The sequence below is a fragment of the Cervus elaphus genome, chromosome 32 (assembly GCF_910594005.1).
Source record: "Cervus elaphus chromosome 32, mCerEla1.1, whole genome shotgun sequence".
Classification (NCBI taxonomy): Eukaryota; Metazoa; Chordata; class Mammalia; order Artiodactyla; family Cervidae; genus Cervus; species Cervus elaphus.
This window is the reverse complement of record NC_057846.1, coordinates 14982178-14992537: the sequence shown is the minus strand read 5'-3', so window position 1 is coordinate 14992537 and position 10360 is coordinate 14982178.

Here is a 10360-nt window from a genome sequence, read left to right as displayed (position 1 = left end):
GCAACCCAGAAGGCCACCTCCTGGGCCAGGGCGCTGAGTCGGGGCCCAGAGGGGGAGCCCCGGCTCCCACGCCAGCCCTGACGCCTTCTCTCCATCCTTTCCCTCTGCGGGCCCCAGCAGCGTGTCCTGGGATGCCCAGCACACCTCGAGCTGCCTTGTCCTGCTCACGCTTCCAGAGACACGAGGATCGGTCAGCGTAAGAAGTCATTAAGCAGAGTGGTGGCATCTTGGGTTTTATAGTGCTGAGCCAAGTGTGAGATTCAGACCTCGTTCCTTCTGAGACCCCCCTCCCCATCTCCCCAGTTCAGTTCTCAAGCTAAGGGCTGATGACACTTAAGTTTTTTTAGACACATAGAATGGATTTTACTTTAAAACTCAGTTCAGTTGTAGAATTTGATTCAATTTCCCCGACTTTTTAAGATGACTGACCATCCTGGTTTCTCTAAGACTGGGGGTTTCCCGGGATGTGAGATTTTAGGGTTAAACCAGACAGTCTCCTGGCTGATCGGGACAGCTGGTCACCCTGATAACCTGTCCACTCTAGATACTTTTTCTACTTCATGTAGCCACTCAGCAGAGAAAACAGTCTCTGGTTTAAAAATCTGGGCAACAATGCAAGGTTCCCAAAATACAGCCCTCCAGCATCAAACCCATATCCCCCAGCCCCATCAATCTTGCAAAACTCAACTTGACTAATGTCCCCCTTGCTAACGCTATCTCCCAAAGCCAATATGATGGTCGACTTTAAGCTCCGCCAATGCCCGGAGAAGTCTGCTCTGAAGTCAAAGCTATAGTCCAGATTTTAAGTTAACATCTCCCAGGGAGGAAATCTCCCATGGAAAAATACCATGGAAAAATCCACGACTGACCACAGAGATACATTCATTACGGCAAGACTATAATTACAACACTGCCCGTCAGGGTTTCCATTATAAATGGGGTCTAAATCTTGGTGGAACGCAATTCTTTCCAGCTGGAGCAAACCATGGACAGGTTTCCAGCCCACTGGGGATTTTTTTTTTTTTTTTTCTGATTTGTTTACAAATTGGCAAGGCTGGGGTGGGGGGATGGGAAGAGAGAAACAGCATAAACATTATGGATTTTTGTTGTTAGTGTGTCCTTCAAGCCGAAACTAAGTGAACACAGACCAACCAAAAAATAACCAGTGTTATTGAGAATGACATCCAGACCTGAGAATTTTGGAATTCAAGGCGACATTTTGTCTTTTCGTTGTTGTTCAGTTGCTGATTCATGTCTGACTCCTTGTGATCCCATGGACTGCAGCATGCCGGGCATCCCTGTCCTTCACCATCTCCTGGAATTTTCTCAAATTCGTGTCCATTGAGTCAGTGATACCATCCGATCATCTTATCTTCTGTCACCCCCTTTTCCTCCTACCCTCAATCTTTCCCAGCATCAGGGTCTTTTCCAATGAGTCAGCTCTTCGCATCAGGTGGCCAAAGTATTGGAGTTTCAGCTTCAGCATCAGTCCTTCCAATGAGTATTGAGGATTGACTTCCTTTAGGACTGACTGGTTGGATTTCCTTGTTGTCCAAGGGACTCTCAAGAGTCTTCTCCAGCACTGCAATTTGAAAGCACCAATTCTTTGATGCTCAGCCTTCTTTATGGTCCAACTCTCATATCTGGACATGACTATTGGAAACATCACAGCTTTGCCTATATGGGCCTTTAATTTACTTTAAAAGATGGAATATGTGGTAAGAGAATGAAGATTCACTTTTTTTTTTTTAATGCCTGGAAGAGATGAGCTTTGGCGCACTGCACCTCTGAGAGAAGCTCTGAGGTGGGGGATGCCTGCAGATGAGACCGGTGCTCTCTTCTGCTCTTTCTCCAGCTAACATCTGGCTGGACAGAAGTCAGTTCAGAGTTCTGAGCCTGGTTCCTCATCTGTGAATCAGACACTGAGCCAGCTTGGCTGCCCCACAGAGTCCCTGTGCGTGGCCTCACGGCCAGCGGAGATGACCTGTCGCACCCCCGGGACAGGGTCCTTCCGTTCACTCATCCCCCCTCCCAAGCCCAGTGTCCCAGCTGCCCTCCAGAGAGGGTGGAGCCCAAGTCACCGCATGCGGTTGGGGGTGCTATGTTCCTCAGACCATGGAGGAAAGGGGACACCACCACCTCCAGGATGCTGACGTACCCCAGAGCCAGTGCATCCTGGGTCCTCATGGAGACTTAAGCTTGTTTTGACTTAAAAAGTTTTACAGTAATTGCTCCAAAGCCATAAACTCACTTCAGGGCATCTCACCACAGTCTTATGACCTCGTGGGGTCATAAGGTCAGCCTCCTGCAAGAGTCCTGTGGGGTGAGGGCAGAGACCCTCCTCAGGCCTTGTAGGCTCATAGGGTGATCATTAGAAATGATCAAATGACCCTTAGAAACGACTGACAAACAAAACAGGAATTCCCAGAATGTTCGGTCCCAGCCTCCCCCTCTAAAAGCCCCTGGACTTCTAGGAACAGCAGAGGAAAAGAGATTGGTTCTGGTGGGCCGGTCCTGTCTTTGCTTTAAATCACAGCCATTGCAAATCGAGGGATAAATATTTCCTTAGATACTCAGACCCCACTTTCCTTTCTCAAACATCTGAAGAATTTGGAGGTCAAGATTTTTTTTCTCAGCAGTCAGGAGGCAATGTGATTAATCTGAGTAATGGAGTTAGGTGGACAAAGGTCCAAGTTGCATTTCGTAAGGTTATACAAACTTTTAGGATTTCGAGTCATTTATTTTAAATAACTATCAGCTAAAAAGCTTAATCTGGCTTCGTTTTGACTTTGGTTTGAAATAAATGGCCAACTGCTTTCTCCTCTCACTTAATTCATGACAAGGTTTAGCCATAATTCTAAGTTGCAAAAAGCCCGTTCTGTGCAGATGAGCATTCCCTGACATGTTAATGCATTAAACGGCCATACATCTTGCTGACTTTTGTAATGAAGACGTGCTGTGTGGGGCTGTTACTAGATGTGTGTTATGGAGTTAAGCATACTATACAACCGTGTTTTGTTTTAAGAGCAAGCGCTAGTATCACATAATCTCCAACCCTGGGTAGCAGGGGCAGCAGAGGACTTCACCTGCAGGGTGGCGTGGGCTCAGTAGGTGGCGCTCTTGCCCCTCCATCGGCCCGCTCCATCCTTCATCCACTTATGTACAAGTTTATTTGGTTGATTTGTAATCTGTGGCTTTCAGTCATACACACAAATGCCCCGCAGGGGCAGCAGCACAAGCTCTGAAAAGCTACACTGGCCTTTGCATCTCCCAGCCAGCTGAGGCCCTGCCCTTAACAGTTGTAGGCTTAAGGGTTTATTGAGATAATTGTTAAGAGCAGAGCCGGGCTTCCCAGGTGGCGATAATGGTAAAGAACCTGCCTGCCAATGCAAGAGACATGAAACTCAGGTTTGATCCCTGGGTCGGGAAGATCCTCTGGAGGAGAGCATGGCAACCCACTCCAGTGATCTTGCCTGGAGAATCCCATGGACAGAGGAGCCTGGCGGGCTACAGTCCATGGGGTCGCTCAGAGTCGGATACAACTGAAGTAACAGCACACACAAGAGAAAGAAGCCAATCTGAAAAGATTATGTTCTGTGTGATCCCAACTCTGTGACGTTCTCAAAAAGGCAAATATGGAGACAGTAAAAAGGTCAGTGGCTGCCAAGGCTTGGGGGCAGAAGGCGGGGGGATGAACAGGCGGAGCACAGAGGGTGTTTCGGGCAGTGAAATTACTCTATGTGATGCTATAATGATGGATACACACAGTTACACGCTTGTCCCAACCCATGGAAGGAAGGCCCAGCATCAGGAGTGAGCCCTGATGGAAGCTGTGGACCCTGGGTAGTGATGGTGCATCCGTGTCGGTTCATCAGTTGCAACAAATGTGCCATCTGGTGGGGATGCTGACCTTGGGGGAGGTGACGCATGGGTCGGGCAGGGGATATCTGGGAATCTCTGTACCTTCCTCTCAATTTTACTGTGAATCTAAGGTTGCTCTTTAAAAGCAGTCCGTTGTTTTAAATCTTCATTATCCTCTCTTCTCAGCTGTGAGCCAAAACCTACTTTTATCTCTCAGAACAATTCATCAAGCACCTATATGTGTTAGGCCCCTCGCCAAGCGCTGGAAACACAAGGTCCAGCTCTGGAGTGTGGAGTCCGGTGAAGACAGCAGTGCAGAAGGCAGAGGGCTGGTCTCCCTCATGGGCTGCGGGGGTCAGACACAGCCTACCTGCGGGGAGCTCAGCACAGTTTCCAACCTGATACAGGTGTTTGCAGCTGTTAGACCTGAACCTGTGAGTCTGTTTAAAGAGGATCTTGGGCGAGCAGGTTAAGACCTGGAAAGGCCCCAGGGGTCCTGACACCTCCTTGGTGGGCATTTCCTCCAAGTCCAATCGGGTGGTTAGCGGTCAGCACTTCAGTCTGCCTGGCTGGGCTTGGGTCCCTGCTCCATCCCTCATTGGAGAAGGCAATGGCAACCCACTCCAGTATTCTTGCCTGGAGAATCCCATAGACAGAGAGGCCTGGAGGGCTCCAGTCCATGGGGTCGCAAAGAGTCGGACACGACTATCACTCACTCACTCACTCACTCACTCACTCACTCACTCAATCACTCCATCCCTCGTGAGCTGAGTTAAGCTTTTTTCTGCGTGGAGTTTCCTTCAGGGCTCTGAAATGAGGGTGACAGAAACAGCCTGTGTTACAGGATCGTGTGTGAAATCAAGTGAGGTCTAAGACCCATAAAACTTTCTTTTTTTTTTGACTGCACCACGCAGTGCATGGGATCCTAGTTCCCCGACCGGGGATCAAACCCACGCCCCCTGCATTGGAAGCATGGAGTCTTAACCACGGAACCATCAGGGAAGCCTCCCATACAGGTTTTTGCCAAGTATTTGGCACAGATGGAAACACAAGGTTAGTAGAGATTACTTTCCCAGATGGTAGGCATGTGGGAAGAGGTGAGTATGCCATGAACTCCTTATCTTCATGACTACATTTACATATATTAAAACCTCTCTTCTCTGAGACATTTGAAATCTCTCAGATGGTGTGGTACCCACTTGGCAGCCTTTGTCGGCCGTGTGGTCCCTGGAGGGGTGCTCCGGGGGTGCCCCACAAAGGGCAAGGACCCCAAGACTCCACACTGTGCCTAGCGGGCTTGCTGTCAACCCTCCAGACTCCTTAAGGCAAAGGTGAGCCCCCAGTGAGAGGTCCCCTCTCCTTTGCACCAAGGAAAAAGGCCTGGAGCAACTCACAGAGAACTTTCTTTAGGGGGAAAAAAAAGGTTACTATTTTTTTCCTGGTTCAGAGTTTTTGATATGTTTCTTCTTATTTTTCTTCATGCTTGGGGACAGCAGGAATGACACACGGCCGCCCCATAATTGTGGGGCCTTCTCCAGTGGACCATGATATATTTACTGAGAATTTTTTAATAAATAAACCACAGCCTTGAACCCTGGTGCCCTTATAAACCAGTCGGTTCTCATGGGGAGAGTTCAGGAGTTTTTATGGAGCAATAGTATGTTCTCATGAGAATTTTATTAGAAATCAGAGACTTGAAATGCATCAAGCAGGAAATTTATGAGGTTACATGGGAACCATCCCTTCATTTTGTCATTCTGGGTTAATTTACTTCTTCGTAGTGTGTTGATTTACTTTGCAAATTTCAGTCATGAATTCTAAGCTTCTCAGTAAATTTAAGCCTGCTCATCAATTTCTTGAACTTTTCCCATTTTTTATCCTTAAAATAAGATAGCTAATTATTGATAGCCTATATAAGAAAGTCCCAACATCTCTGGGAAGCACATATTCCTGGGCAGAAATGTGTCCAAGCAGGTCTTTCCAAATGCCAAGGAATAAACAGAGCTTAGAGAAAAACATTTTTATAACCCACATGCAATTCTTTATGTCTTGAACTTTTCCACTTAATAGTTTCTCCAAATAATGTTTTTAATTGTGTTTTGCAAAGTACCCAGTTAAAGTTTCACTCATTAAAAAAAAAAAAAAAAAACAAGCTTGTTTATTATCATGTAACACAACTTGGAAAATAGCCCAAACCCAGAATAGATGTTTGTGTGCTGGTGAAGTGGGGAGGAAGTGTTCTAAACAAGTTTTTTGTCTGGGCCCGTTCCAACATTTCATTAATTGTGTGCTGATGGTGTGAGGAAAGAGGGCAGGCCAGGACTGGCCTTGGCTGGAGCCAAGAAAGTGAACGAGGAACCCCAGGAACCAGTCTTCTGTTAACCAGCTCACCCCTTTGCTGATAACCGAGCCTGACTCCTGGTGAATCCCCTTATTAGGTAATGTCTTTTAATCTCTACATTTAATTCTCAAGTCGTAACTGTGTGTTTCCAGCCAAATACTTGCTCTGGGAGTTGAAGTTTATCGAGCTGCAACCATGACATGGTGGCTTTGTCTTAACCTTTTCTGCCTACTCATCACCCCAAACTCCTAGGCACCTATATTAGAAAAAAAAGAAAGAAATCTTCGTAATGAGATGACACAAGAAGGCAGCCTGGCAGCTGGCTTCAGATTTCCTGGCGCTGAGACTGATTTCAGCTCCCCCGTCCCAGCTCAGCTGTTATCTGGGCTAATGGAAGCTGGTCCTTCCTCCAAGATGCAGTCACCATCTTGGTGGCTTCACCAAGGCAGTCTCGGTCACCATTCTCTAATCTTTCCTGGGGTTGCCCGTGTGCCAGGCTCAGAGCTATTCTATATACAGGTTTACTACTGCAAAGAACTCTCTGAAGAAGGTCCTGGGCGTCTCCCCACTTCACAGGTGATGAGCTTGAGGCTCAGGTGGGTGATGTAGCCTCTCTCTGATCACACAAGGAGATGTGCTCTTACCCCGCGGTGCCCAGACTCTCCAGGGTCAAGCTCTACCTGGGAGACACACCCTGCCCGCAGCAAGCTCTCTTCCTAATTTCAAGAATGAGGAATAAGAGAGCAAGTCCAAAGCTCAGAACCCAATGACTGGCCAGCATGACATCGTCACTGTGTGGGAGAAAAGGTGCTCTGATGGCAAACAGGCACATTTCATGATGATGCTCCTCGCATCAGATGTCATCAGGGGAATGCACATTTAAACAGTAGGGAGATGCCCCACATCCCTAGGAAAATGACCGGATCCGGACACTGACTTCCCCAAAGGCTGGTGAGGATGTACAACAGCAGGAAGGTCTCAGTCATTGTTGGTGGGAATGCAAAATGGTACAGCCACTCTGGCACTTTCTTAGAAATTAAACATACTCTTACCACACGGTCCAGCAATCATACTCCTTGGCATTTCCCCAAAGGAGTTGAAAACTTAGGTCCACACAAAAATCTGCACACAGATGTTTTTATCAACTCTGTTCATACTTGCCAAAACTTGGAAGCAATCAAGGTGTCTGTCAGAATGTGAATGGCTAAATAAACTGTGGTCCCTCCAGACAATGGGATATTATTCAATGATAAAATCAAGCCATGGAAAGGCATGGGGAAACCTTAAACGCATAGGACAAAGTGAAAGAAGCCAATCTGAAAAGTCTCTATGCTGTGTAACTCCAACTCTGTGACATTCTGGAAAAAGCAAAATTATAGAGACTGTAAAGATCGGTGGTTTTCAGAGATTGAGGGATGGTGGGATGAAGAGGTGAAACATAGAGGGCTTTTAGGGCAATGAGAATACTCTGAATGATGCTATAGTGGTGGATACACATCCTTATACACTTGTCCAAACCCATAGGATACACAGCACCAAGAGTGAGCCCTAGGATTTGTCAGTGGAGGTTCACTGAAACAAATGTAGCATCTGGTTCAGGATGTGGTTCATGGGAGAGGCCATGGTACAAAGGGGTCATGGGGAATCTCTGTACCTTCCATTCAACTTTGCTGTGAACCTAAACTGCTTAAAAAGAAGAAGAAGAAGACTATTAAGAGAAACAAAACAGAGTCACAGGTGTCCTGGGCTTAGGAAACATGGACCCCAGTGGCCTGAGCACAGACAGCTTCAAGCAGGGTTGCACCATCTTAACAAGCACAAAAGCAAATCAAAGTGATGCATCCAGCTCGTGGCTATGGAGGACACCTCCTGCAAAGAAGCAAAGAGAGCTGATCACGAGGAGGAGAAGGGCTGGAAGGCTTCCTGGAGCAGGAGGACTTGCAGGGATGAGGGTTCGGGGCTGGAGGAGGAGGCAAGATCAGGGCCTGGACCCAGGCCTCTTTCTGGGCTGGCTGGGCTTTTGCCTCTGGATTCTATTTGCCTGCTACCCTCCCGGCCTCTTCTTTTTCTGACGATTGTTAACAAATTGGTTTCTTCCACCTCCAGGCAAGCTGTGCTTTGGTGAGGAGCCAAGAAAAATATCCACTGAATGCAAACCAGGCTCGCAGAACATGCCCAGCGAAGTGCACAGGAAACACTCTGTCCTCTGCCAGCGAGCGCCAAGACGGCCTCTCCTCTCTGCTTCCTTGAGGCCCCAGCCGCAGGTTTGCAGGGACCGCACCTCCCCGGGCCTGCGGGGAAGGACAGGAGGGCCCTGGGAGACCCCCCCACACCCTCAGCTGGGATGTTCCCAGAGCACACGCAGAGGAAGGTCCTCCAGCCCTGGGAGAAAGCTCAGTCCCCCAGGGGCCATCCCAGAGAACACAGCCTGCAGATTATAGGCGTCCGGGGGTGCGGGCCACAGCGGGGTCAGAGGAAGACACGCTAAGTCCCAGGGCCTGGGCTGAATTCCAGCCTCTCCCCCGCCCTGCACCCCGCATCCCAGACCTTGCTGCTCCTGCCCAGACAGGGGCGTCAGGGCAACACAGCCTGGATTTCAACCCGGCTCCCCCCGGTTTGCCCTCGCTGCAGCCTGTCCCCAAGGCTGGTTACCATCCGGGCTGGGAAGCTATCGCTTCTCCCCCACAACCGGCTTTTCACCAGCCATCCTGTTCAGGGTTAAGGTGATGGGTGCTCCGGTGCCTTCCTGGCTTTGCACCTCCGGAGCCTTCCCCAGCATTCAGAAAGGCGCTGGACCAGGCAGTGATCCCCTTTCTTCAAGGGAAGGTTGTTTCTTTTTTTTTTTTTTCCCTTTAATATATGTTTATTTAATGGGAGGATAATTACAAAATTGTGATGGCCCCTGCCAGACGTCAGTGCGAGCTGGCCACAGGCACACACATGTCCCCTCCCTCCTGCAAGCCCCCCATCTTCCCCTCCCAGCATCACTCCAGGTTGCCGCAGAGCATCGCCTGGGGTGTCGGGTCAGGCATCCAACTCCACGGGCAGGTGCTGTCTCAGCCTGGGCGCCATGGGTGCCAACAGAGGAAGCCCGCCCGCTCACCCGCCTGCACCCCTCACCCCGGAGGCTGAGCTGCGGCACCCGGATGCCAGGGCCCGCCCGACGGAGAGCGGCTCCACCCGACCCGAGCGGCTTGGCCCAGGCCCAGGCCCCATGGGCGTGAGTGGAGTCCGCGGGCCTCCGGAGTCTGATCTGAGCAGCACCGGGCTCTCGGCGCCGTGGGGCTAAGATCGGTGGAAGGTTCTCCATCCCGGGTGCTGCTTCTCCGCACAGGGGATGACCTGGCATTTGGGGTCTCCCAGCGAACATGAGCCCCCCGCGGCGGCCAGGGCCTCAGCCGCCTGGCTCCCACTGCACCCCGGAACCTAGCACCTAGCACCCTGCCTGGTTCTAACACTCTCAGTACTCAAGACACGTTTATGGAATAAAGAATTTTCAGTGTCTTATTTCTGCAATGGCACAGCAAGGGGGCTCCAGCTGGCCCCTTGGTCACCGTGAGCCCCCAGTGAGGAGCATCTACAGAGCCTGAGGAGAGGGGGCCTGGACGTGCCCCCCACCCACCCCCAGAGGGGGTGTGTGCAGCCCCTGAGGGACCCCAGTCCCCCCAGCTGCCCCCCACCTCCCCCGGGCCCCCGCAGGCCAGCCCATGACTCAGAAGTTCAAGAGGTTTGATGGCAACTTCAGCTCACACTCAACAGGGATAGCCGTTATCCAGGCTCTGGGAGAAAACCCACAAAGCAGAACAGCCTCCCCATGGATGCACCCTCTTTGCTCTGATCTGGCCTCTTTGTGCATCTAGAATCGCTTTCCCCACCTCCCCTTCCTCCCTGCGATGGCACCCACAGCTTTGATCCCGAGGGTCTCCTCTATGCTTTAGCTGGGAAGATACACCCCATCGGAAGGGAAGCCCCTTGGCTTCCCACGTTCTCTTGCTGAAAGTAGTTGGGATCTTTGCTCACCCTCTCTTCTATCTCCGGTCCTCGTCCTTGCAAAATCCCGTCTCCCACCCTGGCCCCTCCATCCCTTCCTGTTTCCTCCTGACCGTCCTATGTGAGTTACCCCCACCACCTCTCTCTCCAGGTGCTTCTGCTAAGATT